Genomic DNA, 19,132 nt, shown 5'->3' with positions numbered 1-19,132 from the left:
AATAAATTTTATTCAACAACGTACGTGTAAGAATTTTTATAAAAAAAAATTATGTCATAACATGATTACATATAAAATACTTATATTACTTTTTTTTTTTAATATATTATACAATTAACTATATAATAAATACAAGTATATATAAATGTAGTACCATATATAAAACTAATAAAATTATAAAGTAATAATTTAATTAAATAAAAACCACATTTAGTATTTATAATTTTATAAATACCGAATATATATTTATATTTATCAAAATTCGTATTTAATAATTAAATAAAAATAGAAATTAATTTAGTTAACATTTTTAGAACTATGAAATATAAATATTCTGTTTTTTTAAAAAAAAAATATATAAACACCCCTTCATGGGCTTCGGCCGATTGTAAAAAAAAAAAAGTATTTTTTTATATATAAACTAGATCTAGATCCACTTTTATTTATTGTATTCCTACTTTTAATTTTACTTTTATTTATTTATATTTTGAAATGATGGCATGACTGGCCATAAATACTTTTAATTTTTTTTACAAGACACTAGTTATTTTTTATAAACTTTTGTATTTTTTTATTTTTTCTTTACTAAAAATTGTAACTATAAATACCATAGCCTAGTTCACAAATTTGTACACCAAAAACTTGAAGAATTCTCTCTCAAATCTCTGGAAATTTTTTTTTGTAAGTTCTCTATATTTTTTTTATAGTTTTATTTCAATTTTTATTATGTTTTTATGTTAGCCGATTGTTAAATACAAATTAAATTCAAGTTAATTATAAATAAATAAAATAAATACATGATAATTAGTATAAAGTATCAAAATGGTTATAAAAATTATTTATATGATTTATATATTCGGAAACTATATTAATTTATATTTAAAAACAAATTATTAAATTATCGATAAATACATGTAAATGCATAATAAATATTAAACGAATTTATATAACTGATCTAATAATTTTCGAGTGTCACACATGATGTAAAAACATTTCTGGAACTGAATGTTTGGTTTATTTATCATTATATATATTTATTTTCTATTTATCATTATTTCGGTAATTATATGTAAATACATATAAATAGAGATAAATGTTTTTAAATAATGAGAACTATATGTACTGAAGGAAAACAGTTGGAAAACAATTAAAAATGATGTAAAAATTATTTTTAGAATTATTAACTATTTATTTATATTTAATTCCGATTATATACATAAAACAAAACAAAATTTAAAATAAATAGTTAAGTCAGTAATATAAGTATACAAATAATTTTCCTGAGATTGTAATACTTGAACAAACAAGCGAAAATTATAAAAGTTGATTTTCAAAGTCGAATTATATTTTTTTATTATTTAATGTTAGAAATAATGCAAATTTTGAATTAAATATTTAAATCTGTAACATATATATATAAATAATTTTCTTGAGTTTAGTACACTTATGGAAGGTCACGAAAAATATAAAATATTTTATTTGAGTTAAATTGGTATTTTATACATAATTAACTATGAATTATTGTAAACCGAGAGCAAAATTTGAAATAAATACTTAAACATCATAACAATGAATTATAAAATTTTCCTATGTTTATATTGATCAGTAGATCCTAAGAAAAATATTAGATGTGATTTAAAACATATTTATCTATTTAATTGTATTTAGCTATTAAAACAATAATAGCAAATAATAATTAATGCATAAAAACTAGTATTAATGTATAGAAAATTTTTATAAAGTTTTAAACATGTTACCTTCTAATAAGAAGTCAATAAAATGTTAGTGAGCATTATTAGACAATTATTAATGCTTATATTGATCTAAAACTTAAATTTAAACTCTATATATATGTATCCTTACATGTATAATAAATATAAGATATAAATTAAAATACTAAACCCTAAACCTTTAATACTACCTCTAATTACTACTACACTAATTTAACCTACTTATCTAATACTACTATTATTACGTATAAGTATAACTTAAACTTTAAACCTAAAACGTATTAGAAGGGTATACTAGACGGGTATAGATCTTGATCTTTCTCGGAGGAGTGGACGCTCGAAAGTCTAGGCGGAGAGTTTGGGCTTCCGATTTAAAGGGTCCTGTGGCTCAGAACCCTATGACCTGAAAAGGCCATTCGAATTGAAAGTGTTAGATTGGAAGTTCGTCTAATATGAAAAGCCTTTCCAAAACGAGAAACCTTCTTTAATAAGAAACTTACTAAACATTGAAACTTAGTAAAGGAAACTACACTTAAACATTCATAAATTTATCTTAACAAAGGGCAAAACATCTAAACTATTCTCAACTTATTCTTAGGTTGACTTCTCCGTGCTTCAATCATCCATACTTTCTCTTTAAGGAATACTTTCACTCACCGAATTACTAAGGTGACTTTCATAGCCCCACTCTTATTGCTATAGCACTTTTTATACTTACTGGAGTGAGACACATGCTGCTTTTATACTTTAAACAACTTAGATACAAGTACGAACTTAAACTGTGCTATGACTAGCTTATGCTACTAAGACCCCACAGTGATATTTTTTAATTGCTTTCAGGATAAGGCATTCTTAATTATTGGGGGTAGGCCTATCGGGAGTAACGTCCCCGATACACTTGACCGCGATGTCTTTGTATTACTTAATAATGATTTAAACATGGTGATAAGGTACTGTCAACTTATCATCGGGGCAACAAAACAAACGTTTAGTCTAAAATATCACGAATCAGTACTACTTTTGGATCTGTGTGATCTACTTTTATAACAAATCTTGTGGTCTAAGAACAAACGGTCAATCATATTTGTTAAACCTATGAATTTCACTCAACCTTTTTGGTTGACACTTTTAGCATGTTTGTCTCAGGTACTGAATGATCAGGACCTCTATATCTACTGCTTATGTGATGACTTACTTGGCTAGGATCAAGACTTATCGCATATTTACTTTTCTGCATTTGAACAATTTATAATTCTTGTAATGACATTATTAATCCTTCCGCTGCAATTTGGTTTTATTCATATAGTTATTGTTCTCATTTTATAATATGTTGGTATGTATTATGATATTGAATCACATCTCGCCCAGGCCCTAACTGGGGGTGTGACAGATTGGTATCAGAGCTTAACCAGGCTGTTATAGAGAACCAGGATTGCATTTTATGTGTGCCTTACTTGTTAGCTAAGGTACCTTAGCAATCTAGGAAACTATAACCTTTCCTGCCTTAGACTTTAAAGCACTTAGGATTACCTTAGAATGTTAAAGCAAAGAGTTCAACCATACCTCTCATTCTTTACAATCATAGCTTAAAAATCTAATTAAAATCTCTATCTTAATGTTAGGATGTCAAGCTATCATCAAATAAACAAAATCACTCTTTTCATACCAGCTGAGGAAGATACTGAAGGATCTTCTACCGAAAAATCAGTTCGAAGCCCACTTTATAGTCCTCCTTCACCACCAATGAACTATAGCCCAAACACTCGTTACAACTCGCGTGGGTCTCCTGAATATTATCCAACCCCGAGAAATGAAAGCAAAGGAAAACATCCTGCCAATTCTGCTGACTCTGACTCTCATCAACCGATGAATACTCCCGAATGGAATGCTCTTCAAGACCTCCCTAACTACGACAGTGACTTCTCAGATTATGAGCCTGAAGAAGATCCTATTAAAGAATCATCTGAAAACTCATCTCGAAAGAGAAAACAAACCGAACCCGCCGCCACTAGAGAAGCCGGTCCATTATTTTGTAATACCATTGAGCACGTGATGGTGAAGAGTAACCTCCTCAACCTTCAGCGAAGTTGTGATAAGAGTAAAGAGTATAGTAGGCGCCATGTTGCTCGGATAGAAATGCGTCTAAACAACCTAGAAAAAGAAAACACAATCTTGAAAGAAATCATCAAAGAGTCCTTCGACTCTCAAACGGAAAGACTAGAAAAACTTGTGAAAAATAACATGGACAAAGTGATGGAGACAGTAATGAAAGTGAAGACTGAGGAAGAACGAAATACCCGTTGGGGAAAGCAATCTCTTGCCTACCTCCAAGAACTAGTTGAGTCTAAGATGAAAATAGAGAAAAACCGAATCAATCATCAACTGGCTATCAAGGAATTCAACAACAACTTTGTCAACAGCCGCATCACTAACCTCTACGATAATCTTGAATACCTCCACGAGAAGCAAAAGGAGAAAAATGAAAAGATAGAGAAATTTATGAAGGAAGCTGAGAACGAGAAAAAGAAGAACTAAAACCTATCTTTTGTTTTTCTATTTTCCGTTTACCCAACTATGTAAAGGCTTATGCCTAAACTTTTTCCATTCCAAACTCGTGTAATAAAGGATTATATAATGCCTCGTAGCTAATAATGTTAAGTGTTTATTTAAGCATATTGTCTTATTCACCTATGTGTATTGTGCAAACGTTATAAATCATGATTGTAAACTTATAACACCTTGATTCTTCAACTAATAATGTATTTATGTATTGAAGATCAATGGCTCACTCAACTCGTGGCAACAACAATAACAACAACAACAATCTTATACCAAATGTCACTCTTCCTACTGAGCAATTTCAATTGCTGCTAGCGGCCACCCAAGGCAATAACAATAACAATCATAATGTTCCTTCTAAAACTTGCTCCTATAAAGATTTTAAGAACTGTAAACCACCCACTTTTAGTGGCAAAGAAGAAGCCGTAGAACTGGTTCGATGGTTTGAAAAGCTAGAATCAATCTTCCGTGTCTGTAACTGCGGAGATAATGATCGAGTGAAGTTTTCCACAAGTTCACTCACTGGCAATGCTATGACATGGTGGACTGCTCATACCAAATCTGTGGGAATAGATAATGCTAATGCTACCCCATGGGATGAACTCAAAGGCATGATGATCACTAAGTTTTGCCCAATAAGTCAAGTCCAAAAGCTCGAAGCTGAGTACTGGGAACTCTGAGTTAAAGGAACCGATATCGAAAGCTATACCAATCGTTTTTTGGAGCTTTCTACCTTATGTCCAGAAATGTTCCCAACTGAAGCCCGCAAGATAGAGCGGTATATTGAGGGTCTACCCGAGGATGTTCAAGGAAATGTGATTTCTGCCGAAAAGGTTACTGTGGATGATGTAATCCACATGGCACAGAGTTTAATGATGGCTAAACGTAGGAGAGTTTCGGCTAATAAACAAGTTGAAGTTAAAAACGGTGACAATAAGAGGAAATTTGAACCATCTCAGGGTTCAGCTCAAAATGTTAACAAGAAACCGGGGAATGGTACGAGACCCGGTTATCAGGGTACTAGTCCGTTTTGTTCTAAATGTGAAAGGCATCATCCGGGAAAGTGCACTGCTGTGTGTACAATATGTAAGAAGATAGGCCATGCTGCAAAGACTTGTAGAACCCTACCTCAGAATAGAGCCATTGTTCCGGCTAGAGCTCCTCCAACATGCTATACTTGTGGTGAAAAGGGGCATATTAGCCCGAATTGTCCAAAGAAGAAAGATACTCCAGCTACTGGAGCAAATGCTACTGCCAAAGGTCGTGCTTTTGTGATTACTGCTGCAGAAGCCAGTGATGAGGATGAGGTCATTACCGGTACGTACCTCGTCAATAATTGTTATGCCACTATTTTATTTAATACGGGAGCCGATAAGAGTTATGTGTCAAATGAGTTTTGCACCCTTTTTACTGAAAAGCCCCAAACCCTACAAACCAGACGATTAGTAGAAGTGGCTAATGGGAAGTTAATGAAAGTTGATAAAATATATAAAAACTGCAACCTAATTCTAGCCGATAAGGAATTCAAGATAGACCTTTTACCGGTCGAGCTAGGTAGTTTCGATGTAGTGGTTGGAATGGATTGGTTAGGTCCATTGAGAGCATCCATCATGTGTTTCGATAAGACCGTTCAAATTCCGTTAGGAAGTTGAGAAACTCTTATTATCCAAGGCAAACGGAGTTGTTCCAATTTTAATATCATCTCATGTCTTAAAGCCCGTAAGTACCTTGTGAAAGGTTACTCTGCCATACTAGCTCACATTAAAATGATCGAATCCGAAGAAACGCGTATTGAAAATGTCCCGGTTGTTAAAGATTTTCCCGATGTGTTTCACGAATATCTCCCTGGTCTTCCACCGCCTCGTCAAGTTGAGTTTCAAATCGATTTATCTCCAGGTGCTGCACCCATTGCTAAAGCACTGTATCGTTTAGCACCTTCCGAAATGAAGGAACTTTCTAACCAACTCCAAGAACTTTTGGATCTAGGTTTTATTCGTCCAAGTTCGTCCCCGTGGGGAGCTCCTATCTTATTTGTCAAAAAGAAGGATGGTACGTTGATAATGTGTATTGATTACCGAGAACTCAACAAGCTTACCATAAAGAACCGTTACCCGTTACCTCGCATTGATGATCTATTCGACCAACTTCAAGGGTCAAGCGTTTATTCTAAGATTGATTTAAGATCCGGTTATCACCAGCTCAGAGTCAAGGAGTCCGACATTCCTAAGCCTGTATTCCGCACCCGATACGGACATTACGAATTTTGTGTTATGCCTTTCGGTTTAATCAATGCTCCAGCCGTATTTATGGATCTTATGAACCGTGTTTGCAAGCCCTACCTTGATAAATTCGTTATTGTTTTCATCGACGACATCTTGATCTATTCTAAAAGCGAGAAAGAACATGAGCAACATTTACGATTGATTCTTGAACTCTTAAGAAAAGAACAACTCTACGCAAAATTTTCTAAGTGTGAGTTTTGGCTTAGAACCATACAATTCCTTGGACATGTTATAGATAGTAATGGAATACATGTCGATCCCGCTAAAATCACCGCTGTTTAGAATTGGGAAGTGCCAAAGACTGCGAAGCATATTCGCCAATTTTTGGGACTTGCCGGTTACTATCGAAGATTTATTAAATATTTTTCTCTTCTTGCAAAGCCTCTCACCAAGTTAACTCACAAAGGGATGAAATTCGAGTGGTCCGAAGAACAAGAGTCTGCGTTTAAGATTCTGAAAGAGAAGTTGACCACTGCTCCGATCTTATCTTTACCTGAAGGTTCCGACGATTTTGTTGTCTACTACGATGCCTCGAAATAAGGGTTCGGTTGTGTTCTAATGCAACGCAAGAAGGTTATCGCTTATGCCTCCCGACAATTAAAGAAACATGAAGTTAATTACACCACACACGATTTGGAGTTAGGTGCTGTGGTATTCGCTCTGAAGATGTGGCGACATTATCTATACGGTACTAAGTTTACGATATTCACCAACCATAAGAGTCTTCAGCATGTCTTTAATCAGAAACAGCTAAACATGAGACAGAGACGATGGCTCGAATTGTTAAATGATTATGATTGTGAACTAAAGTATCATCCGGGAAAGGCAAATGTAGTTGCCGATGCTCTAAGTCGAAAGGACGAAGTTAGGCGTGTTCGTGCCTTGAATCTTAAGATCAAATCGAATCTCATCTCTCGAATCTGCGAAGTTCAAGTTGTAGCTATCAAACCTACACTTATCGAAGGAGAAGGACCTATAAATTTTGAAAACCAACTGCAAGTTATGTCCAATGGTATAAGATACTTTGGTAATCGAATTTGGGTTCCTCGTTATGGTAATCTCCGTGAAGTAGTCTTGGATGAAGCACATAAGACTAGGTATTCTATTCATCCCGGTTCTAATAAAATGTATCAGGATATGAAAGAGTTCTACTGGTGGCCCAACATGAAAGGCGACATTGCTACTTATGTGAGTAAGTGTCTTACTTGTTCGAAAGTCTCTGGTCTTCTAACTGAACCCAATATTCCACCGTGGAAGTGGGATGGTATAGCTATGAACTTTATCACAAAATTGCCTAAGACTGCAAATGGCAATGATACAATTTGGGTCATAGTTGATCGTCTCACTAAGTCTGCACATTTCATACCAATCAAAGAGACTGACAGAATGGAAAAGTTAGCTCGACTCTATGTTAAAGAGATTGTTACTCGTCATGGTGTCCCTACTTCTATTATCTCGGATCGCGATAGTCGATTTACTTCCAATTTCTGGAAATCCTTGCAAGCGTCTCTTGGAACTCGAATCGACATGAGTACAGCTTATCATCCGCAAACGGACGGTCAAAGTGAACGAACTATCCAAACTTTGGAGGATATGCTACGAGCATGTGTTATCGATTTCGGTAAAGGGTGGGATAATGTGATGCCCCGTACAAAACTATCGTGTACGAATCATCAACAACAGGATCATTACAAGGTTAAGTACTATATGTTGTAATTAAAGAAGTTGCATTCACGATAAAAAGGTGATGTCATAACCGACATCAAATGTTTTACATTTCAAAAGCATGCTTCACTAAGTAGAAGCAAATAATAAGTGTATGTGACCACAATGGTTGTTACAAGTCATAGTTCAAAAGTACGAATGTTTGAATGCAACATAAAGTAGTTCATGCGATGACAACTCTAAGCAGCGGGTGTCTACAGCACGACTAGTACACAGCGGAAGCTAACCTCAAGCACCTGAGAAAAACATGCTTAAAAACGTCAACACAAAGGTTGGTGAGCTATAGTTTAAGTATAACAGTATGTAAGGTAGGCCACGAGATTTCATTACTACAAAGAGCGTTTCAAAACAGTATGATAAAGTATATGTTAACCGTGGGCACTTGGTAACTAACTTAACGTTTATACACCCTGAAAGTACACTTGGCAAGTGTGTATGTCTACGAAGTATTAAACACTCGTTAAATGCTAGCGCTACTAGCCCGAGTGGGGATGTCAAACCCTATGGATCCATATCTAAGATTCGCGTTCACCGGTTCATAAACCAATGATTAAACGTTACCGAGCTAAAGGGAATCTTTCTGCCGTTATATAACCCACACATATATAAAGTTTAAGTACTCGTGCCTAGTATGTAAAACATAAAATCCGCATGTATTCTCAGTTCCCAAAATAAGTTAAAGTAAAAAGGGAATGCTATAACTCACAATGATAATGTAGTCGTAAAGTCGGTTCGAAAAAGGTGTGCAAGTAAACGGTCCGAAGTCCTCAACCTAAGTCAAATAGTACTAAGTCAGTAAGTCGTCTCAAAAGGTTTAAAAGTATGTAATTAAGGTCTTAAGGGTCATCATCATTCATCATCAAACAAAAGGCGTAAAGTAAGTTTCGTTTATGAAAGTAGTTTACAACAAAGGCTGACTTCAGTCAGTCACCACGGCCTCTACCCTTACTGAATTAAGGTGAGACCAGTGGACATGGCTCCGTCTATGAGTCATTTAAATGTGGTAAAAATTTCAGAAGCTAACTCGTCTTGGTTTGACCGTGGCGACGGTCTAAGTGCGAGTAGGTCAGAAATTTCTGCACAACGTTAAAGGACATAGTGACGATCGGAGGGCCATAAATCCTAAACCGTAACTCGGATTAAGACGAGTCCTATATGAAAAGTTATCTACTCGAAAATTTATATCTAAAAATCAAGGTTAGAATAGCCCAGGTCTACTGGTCTGTTACAGAAACATCAGATCAGTAGCTTTTGGACAGAAACAGTAAGTTTAAAAGGGTTCCGGTGGTCTTGGTGCTTGATGTTCATCATGGTTCTCATCCTTGATGCATATAGCTTCAAGTGTACAACTCATTGATGTATCTACATCATCTTAACCAAGTCTTGACCATCATAACCCTAGTGCAAGTCTAAGACATGAAGCACAACTCACTTAAGAGTTGTATGAAGTTTAATGAACCAAAGTTACATCAAAGTCTTAGATCTAACACATACATGAACTTTAAAAGAAATATTGAACTATAAACTTGAAAGTTAACTAACTAATCAAGATCTTAAAATGTAGAACATAGTTCTTAGTTAGATCTTGAAGATCCAAGACTCAAAAGTCTAGATCAAGCATAAGTATACAAAGTTATAATTAAAAAGTTTCCTTTATATGTTCTTGAACTTTAAAGTTAACTTTAAGTCCAAGATTAATGGGATCAAGACTAACTTGTAGTACTTGACCATTTAATCTAATTACATGAAATTAAAGTGCATGAAATGAAGTAGTAAACTAAATAAACAAGAAAAAGATTCATGGTTGTTCATACTTTTAAAGATTCAACCAAAGTTGATGTTTAAGTAAAGTAAACTTTAAGTTTACTTCCATGACTTACAAGTATGATTTTATACAACCATGAACTTAAATCTTTTGATGCAACATATGTAGAACATAAACTAGTAAGCTTAGTTCTTGTTTGTTCTTGTAAATACAAGATAAAAATGAAGAATAAACTAGGTAGTTTGATTCTTGTAAACTAAGTAAGTAAGAAACATACAACAAAGACAAGTGAGTAACTAATTAACAAACAAGAAACCAAACAACAAGAACAAGTAACAAGAGATGATGACGATGATATAAGTAGCATATACTACGGTTTTGATAAGCAAGAAAGGAAGAAGAAAGGTTCCAAGTTGCTTATAAGTATAAGAGAAAAAGAGAGGAAAGTTGAGAGAAAATCAAGTGTGTGTTTGAATGAGAGAATACAAGAATGAAGTAGTGAGAAAATGAAAACCAAAACACCCCATATGGAGCCTTGGGCTTCGGCATTTTCAGCAGAAAAAAGGGAGGAGATGTTTGTTCTTTGGTTACTAGCTTGTAAAGTTCATTAAAGTTGGTTAATGGAGGTAGTCTCATGGGGATTATGGACAAACTAGATTCCAAGTCAAGTTAACCAACTAGTTTCCATTTAACTTGATACTTACAAGTTCTTGGTGGGCTAACTAAGTCCATTAAGAAGTAGGGTGGGCTTACATAAGTCCATTAACACTAACAAGGCCCAAGTTCAAGTATTTACCAAGTTAAACCAATTAAAGCCCAAGTAACTAACAAGTAACCTTTGTTAATTAAAATGATTAATAAAACTAATCATGAATGCAAATAATATCTAGAAATATTATTCGTGCAAGTTCCGGCTGTCACAAAGACGTTTCGGGCAATTAAAGTCAAGTTCGGGCAATCATGGTAACATGTAAATGTAATAACATACATTCGTTTAATCACACGTATTAATAATAATAATTATTAATAAATAAACGTTGGAAATTCTAGGGTCGTTACATTACCCACCTGTTAAAGAAAATTTCGTCCCGAAATTTTAAGCTGAGGTAGATGGAGGAGTCGGGAAAAGGTGAGGATACTTCCGCATCATTTGATCCTCTCGCTCCCAAGTAAACTCAGGTCCTCGTTTGGCATTCCATCGTACTCGAACGATCGGAATCTTGTTGCGTTTCAAAGTTTTGATCTCACGATCCATAATTTCAACAGGTTCCTCCACAAAGTGGAGTTTGTCATCAATTGTAAGTTCTTCCAGTGGTATAATAAGTTCTGGTGCAGCAAGACACTTCTTCAAGTTTGACACGTAGAAGGTAGGATGAACTAAGCTCAATTGTGCTGGTAGATCCAAATGGTATGCAACGGGTCCAACACGTTCCAAGATTTTGAAAGGACCAATGTATCGTGGGTTCAACTTTCCACGTTTTCCAAAACGGATCACACCTTTCCAAGGTGCAACCTTTAACATTACACGATCACCAATGTTGAATTCAAAGTCTTTACGTTTAAGATCGGCATAACTCTTTTGGCGATCACGAGCAGTCTTAAGTCTAGCTTGGATCTGAGCAATCTTCTCCGTGGTTTCGTGGACTACCTCAGGTCCGGTGATTTGCTTTTCGCCTACTTCGGCCCAACAAATAGGAGATCGGCACTTACGGCCATACAATGCTTCGAAAGGTGCAACATTAATGCTAGAGTGATAACTGTTGTTGTACGAGAATTCGGCGAGTGGCAAATGCCTTTCCCAGGCCTTTCCGAAATCAATGACACATGCACGCAACATGTCTTCCAACGTCTGAATCGTTCGTTCACTTTGCCCGTCAGTCTGAGGGTGATAAGCAGTACTCATATCGAGACGCGTTCCCATGGCTTCTTGTAAAGAACGCCAAAATCTAGAAGCAAAACGGGGATCGCGATCTGAGATGATCGATAAAGGTACACCATGAAGAGATACAACCTCTTTGATGTACAGCTGAGCAAGTCTTTCCATTGTATCAGTTTCTTTCATCGCTAGGAAGTGTGCAGATTTGGTAAGGCGGTCAACAATAACCCAAATAGTATCGTATCCGCCCACCGTCTTCGGCAGCTTAGTAATGAAATCCATTGTGATCCTTTCCCACTTCCATTGTGGGATTTCCAGCTGTTGAAGTAACCCAGAAGGTCTCTGATGTTCGGCCTTAACTTTCGAACAAGTCAAACACTTCCCAACATAAGTTGCAACGTCCTTCTTAAGATTCGGCCACCAATACTGTTCTTTAAGGTCGTGGTACATTTTGCCTGCTCCAGGGTGAATCGAATATCTCAATTTGTGTGCTTCATCAAGTATCAGGTTTCGTAGATCTTCATAAAATGGTACCCAAATACTTCCGGCATAACATCGGAGTCCAGACTCCCTAACCTCGAATCGAGAGACAAGTATGTTCAAATGTTTATGAGATATGTTCTCCTCCTTGAGAGCCTCATCTTGAGCTACTCTGATCTGGCTGTTGAGGTTAGAATGGATGGTGATGTTCAGAGCCCTAACACGAAGAGGTGCCGTCCTCTCCTTTCGGCTTAAAGCGTCAGCTACAACATTGGCCTTGCCAGGGTAATAACGGAGTTCACAATCATAGTCGTTGAGCATCTCGATCCATCGACGCTGTCTCATATTTAGTTGCTTCTGATCGAAGATGTGCTGGAGACTCTTGTGATTGGTGAAGATAGTGCTCTTAGTTCCATACAAATAATGTCTCCACAATTTAAGCGCAAAGACAACGGCTCCAAGTTCAAGATCGTGAGTAGTGTAGTTCCGCTCGTGAATCTTCAATTGGCGGGAGGCATAGGCAATAACCTTTGATCGTTGCATCAGTACACAACCAAAACCACTCTTCGATGCATCACAATAAACGACGAAATCGTCACTGCCTTCGGGAAGTGATAGGATAGGTGCGGTGGTTAACTTATTCTTCAAAGTTTGAAATGCTGATTCGTGTGCGGGTTCCCAAATGAACTTCTTGCCCTTGTGAGTCAGTGCGGTCAAAGGATGCGCAATCAGAGAAAATCCTTCGATGAATCTTCGGTAATAACCGGCGAGACCTAGGAATTGGCGAATATGCATCGGAGTAGTGGGGGTCTCCCACTTGCTGATGGCTTCAATATTGGCGGGATCAACTTTGATACCCTGGTCGCTTACAACATGACCCAAAAATTGTACTTCCTTCAACCAAAATTCACACTTGGAGAATTTGGCGTAAAGTTGCTCTTGTCTTAAGAGTTCAAGCACTAATCGGAGGTGTTGCTCATGTTCTTCTTCGCTCTTAGAGTAGATGAGGATATCATCTATGAAGACGATAACAAACTTGTCCAAGTAAGGCTTGCAGACACGATTCATGAGATCCATGAACACGGCAGGTGCATTTGTCAAACTGAATGGCATCACGAGGAACTCATAATGACCATAACGGGTTCTGAATGCAGTTTTCATCACGTCACTTTCCTTCACCCTCAGCTGGTGATATTCGGATCGCAAATCGATCTTTGAATAAACGCTCGATCCTTGTAGTTGATCAAAAAGATCGTCAATTCGTGGAAGAGGATACCGATTCTTGATTGTCAATTTGTTGAGTTCACGGTAGTCGATACACATACGGAAGGATCCATCCTTCTTCTTCACAAACAGAACAGGTGCGCCCCAAGGCGAGAAGCTTGGTTAGATAAATCCTCGGTCAAGTAGCTCTTGTAGTTGACTCTGTAATTCTTGCATCTCAGAAGGTGCGAGTCTATAAGGTGCGCGAGCTACAGGTGCAGCTCCTGGCACTAAGTCAATCTGAAACTCTACTGCTCTCTGCGGTGGTAATCCAGGAAATTCCTCTGGGAAGACATCGGAAAATTCGTTCACAATTCGAACGTCGTTCACGCTCTTCACCTCAGTTTCTACCGCTTTCACATGTGCTAGGACAGTAAAACGTCCATTCTTCATAATCTTTTGCGCTTTCACGCAACTAATGAGGTTCAACTTCGAGGTACATCTCTCTCCATAGATAACCAGTGGTTCGCCATCTCCTTGTGGTATGCGAAGTGCTTTATCTCCATAGATAATATCGGCCTTTATCTTTGTAACGACCCGTCAAAATCGCTATTGACGCGGCACGTTAATCATTGATTCCACAGTGAGGTTTTGACCTCTATATGATACGTTTTGATAAAATATTGCATTCATTAAAATAAGTGACTTTCTAAACATAGAAAGTTATAAACATGTGGGCAAGTGCTTAGGTATAAGCAAAACCCCGAAATACATAAGTCTTTAATTTACAGGTTGACATCACAGTCCAATTATTTATTACACAACGCAATTTTATTTTGAATGCAATAAACTTTGCACAAAGCATGAGAGACTCCATGCAGGCAACAAGCACATCACAGCGGAAGCATTCTAAGGACCTGAGAATAAAACATGCTAAAAAGTCAACACGAATGTTGGTGAGTTATAGGTTTAATTGCTCGAGTCATAAACATGTATAAAGATAGACCACAAGATTTCATCAAAAGTTTATCAATAGATTCTACGTAACAGAGCACCCTGGTAACTAAACTTAACGCTATAGTGATAATTACCCCATTCGTTTTAATACACGCAAACCAACGTGTCTTAAACTCAAATAACATACGTTCGTTAAAAGGCTAGCGCTCTAGCTCGGACGGGGATGTCAAGCCCTATGGATCCATATACAATTATTCGCGCCCACCAGTCCATATCCTATGTACTGGCAGCTACTAGTTACCAAAGCTAAGGGATTTTCGGTTTAACTCAGTGTAGAATTTTGTATGTACTTGTGTCTTATTGCGTTTAAAATAAATTGCATGTATTCTCAGCCCAAAAATATTTAAAGTATTTAAAAAAGGAGACTATAACTCACAGTTCAATATTGCGATTCAATATTGTAGGCAAATTGCGTAGACGTAATGATGGTAGACGACTGTATGGTTGGTCTTGGATTCAAGAACAATACCCCGAACAATACCCAAAATTTCCTTATTTTAAAACGGTTTGAAACCCGAATTAAAAATACCCTCGAATATACTTTATTATTATTAAACTTAAAATTAAAATTATAATTATAATTATAAATATAAAATTTTACGTAAAGAAATTATTATGAAAAATTCTTCGAGCAAAACTGACCTTTTATAGTACTTTTTGATTTACTGTAGCTCATGCGATCGCATGAGTTTTCAGTGTTTTTGCCATGCTATCGCATGGCCGCCTTTTCTGTTTTTGTTTGCTAGTTCGTCGACATCAAATAGTGTTTACTGTAGCAAATAGTGTGTACTGTAGCAAATAGTGTTTTACTGTAGCAAATAGTGTTTCACTGTAGCAAAGTAATTTTTACTTGTACATATATATATACATACATATAATTGTTCATGAATCGTCGAGAGTAATCAAAGGTAATTGTATATATGAAACAGTTCTAAAATTTTGAGACTCAATCTAACAGACTTTGTTTAGCGTGTTAAAATAATAAATCGTATAGAGAATTGGTTTAAATAAGTCAAAAATTTTCGGGTCATCACAGTACCTCCCCCTTAAAGAAAATTTCGTCCCGAAATTTTGAGTAGTACCTGTTTCATGAGCGATATCAGTGAACAAATGTGGATACTTTTGCTTCATCTGATCTTCACGTTCCCAAGTAAACTCGGGTCCTCGTCTAGCGTTCCAACGAACTCTAACTATCGGTATTTTGCTTTGTTTTAATTGTTTGACCTCACGGTCCATGATTTCAACAGGTTCTTCGACAAAATGGAGTTTATCATTGATTCGTATTTCATCAAGAGGAATTACGACATCCTCTTCAGCTAAACATTTCTTCAAATTTGACACGTGAAATGTGTCGTGAACACTACTAAGTTCTTGTGGTAGCTTTAATCGATAAGCAACTGCTCCAATTCTTTCGGTGATTTCAAAGTGTCCTACGTACCTAGGACTTAGCTTTCCTCGTTTACCGAATCGTACAACGCCTTTCCAGGGTGACACTTTCAACATGACTTTGTCGCCCACTTGAAATTCTAGCGGTTTTCTTCTTACATCAGCATAACTCTTTTGGCGACTCATGGCCGTTTTCAATCGCTGTTGTATTTGAATGATCTTTTCGGTGGTTTCATGAATAATTTCTGGTCCAGTAAGTTGTCTTTCTCCTACTTCACTCCAACAGATAGGAGATCTGCACTTTCTACCATAAAGTGCTTCAAATGGTGCTGCGTTGATGCTCGTATGATAGCTGTTATTGTATGAAAATTCTGCCAACGGTAAGTGTCGATCCCAACTGGTTCCAAAGTCAATCACGCATGCCCGTAACATGTCTTCCAATGTTTGTATTGTTCTTTCACTTTGACCATCTGTCTGTGGGTGATAAGCGGTGCTCATATCTAATCGAGTTCCCAATGCTTTTTGTAATGATTGCCAAAAACGTGATGTGAATCGGGTGTCGCGATCAGATATGATGGAGATGGGTACACCATGCCTGGAAACTACTTCCTTCAAATATAGGCGTGCTAATTTCTCCATACTGTCTGTCTCCTTTATTGGTAAGAAGTGAGCTGATTTAGTTAGACGATCAACTATCACCCAAATAGTATCATGACTACATGCAGTCCTTGGCAATTTCGTAATGAAATCCATGGTTATTCTTTCCCATTTCCACTGCGGAATTTCTGGTTGTTGCAGTAATCCTGACGGCTTTTGGTGCTCAGCTTTGACCTTTGCACACGTCAAACATTTGCTTACATAAGTAGCAATTTCTGTCTTCATATTAGGCCACCAATAAAATTTCTTGAGATCGTGGTACATTTTCCCGTTTCCTGGGTGAATTGAGTACCTCGTTTTGTGTGCTTCATCCAGTACTAGTTGCCTTAGGTTACCATGTTTTGGTACCCATATCCTACCAGCAAAATACAGGGTTCCATCGGCTTTTACTTCAAGTTGTTTTTCTAACCCTTTGCTCATTTCGCCTTTTTCGTTTTCTTCTTTTAAAGCTTCTAACTGTGCTACTTGAATTTGCTTTGTGAGATCAGTACGAATTGTAATATTCAAAGCTCGAACCCTAAGAGGTTTTACTCTTTCTTTTCGACTTAAGGCATCAGCTACAACATTAGCCTTTCCGGGGTGGTAACGGATTTCACAATCGTAATCGTTTAACAACTCTACCCAGCGACGTTGCCTCATATTGAGTTGTTTTTGATCAAAAATATGCTGAAGACTCTTATGGTCAGTGTACACTGTACACTTGGTGCCATATAGATAGTGTCTCCATATTTTGAGTGCAAAAACTACTGCTCCAAGTTCTAAATCATGCGTCGTATAGTTCTTTTCATGAATTTTTAGTTGTCGTGAGGCATATGCGATGACTTTTGTGCGTTGCATTAATACACATCCTAAACCTTGGCGTGAAGCATCACAATAGATCACGAAATCATCATTTCCTTCCGGTAATGACAAAATGGGTGCAGACGTTAACTTCTTCTTTAATAACTGGAATGAGGATTCCTGTTCTGTGGACCAATCATACTTCTTTCCCTTTTGAGTCAATGCAGTTAAGGGTTTGGCGATTCTAGAGAAATCTTGAATGAATCTTCGGTAGTAACCAGCAAGACCTAAGAATTGGCGAATTTGTGTTGGAGTCTTCTGGATTTCCCATTTACTAATGGCTTCGATCTTGGCGGGGTCAACTTTAATTCCATGTTTACTGACAACATGGCCCAAAAATTGTACTTCTTGTAACCAGAAATCACACTTCGAAAATTTTGCGTACAATTCTTCTTTCTTGAGTATCTCTAGTACCAGTCTTAAGTGTTGCTCATGTTCTTCCTTGTTCTTCGAGTAAATCAATATGTCGTCGATAAAAACAATAACAAATTTGTCTAAATACGGTCTACAGATGCGATTCATTAGATCCATGAATACTGCTGGAGCATTAGTTAATCCAAAAGGCATGACTAGGAACTCATAGTGACCGTAACGGGTTCTGAACGCGGTTTTAGGAACATCTTCTTCCTTCACTCTCAGTTGATGATATCCGGAGCGTAGATCAATCTTAGAATAAACACTTGATCCTTGCAATTGATCAAACAAATCATCAATCCTCGGTAATGGGTACCGATTCTTGATCGTTAATTTGTTTAATTCTCTGTAATCTATGCACATTCTCATAGATCCATCCTTCTTCTTGACGAACAGAATAGGAGCACCCCAAGGTGAAAAACTAGGACGAATAAATCCACGGTCCGATAATTCTTGCAACTGGTCTTGTAATTCTTGCATTTCTGAAGGTGCAAGTCTATATGGAGATCGGGCTACAGGTGCAGCTCCTGGTATGAGATCAATCTGGAATTCTACACATCTGTGTGGAGGTAGCCCCGGTAATTCTTCTGGAAATACTCCGGGATATTCTCTTACAACCGGCATGTCATTAATGCTTCTTTCTTCAGTATCAATCTTCTTTACATGTGCCAGAATAGCATAACAACCTTTTCTTATAAGTTTCTGGGCCTTCATACAGCTGATAAAGTTCAGCTTTGAGTTGCTCTTCTCCCCATAAATCATTAATGACGTTTCATCCTTACGAGGGATGCGGATTGCTTTCTCAGCGCAAACAACTTCCGCTCTTGTTTTGGACATCCAGTCCATGCCAACGATTACGTCAAAACTTCCTAATTCTACGGGTATCAAATCGATTTTGAAGGTTTCACCAGCGAGATTCATTTCGCAACCATGGCAAATTTTATCGGCTTTTATCAGTTTACCATTAGCTAATTCAATAGTATATTTATCGTCTAGAGGTAATGATGCACATTTTAGTTTAAAACTAAAGTCTTTACACATATAACTTCTATCAGCACCCGTATCAAACATAATAGAAGCTAGTTGATTATTAACGGTAAACGTACCCGTGACAAGATTAGGATCCTCTCGTGCTTTACTGGCACTAACATTAAATGCCCTCCCTCGTGCGGGTTCTTTGTTCTTCTCCTTATCAGGG

The sequence above is a fragment of the Rutidosis leptorrhynchoides genome, chromosome 2 (assembly GCF_046630445.1).
Source record: "Rutidosis leptorrhynchoides isolate AG116_Rl617_1_P2 chromosome 2, CSIRO_AGI_Rlap_v1, whole genome shotgun sequence".
Lineage (NCBI taxonomy): Eukaryota > Viridiplantae > Streptophyta > Magnoliopsida > Asterales > Asteraceae > Rutidosis > Rutidosis leptorrhynchoides.
Note: the sequence above shows the minus strand (reverse complement) of the source record.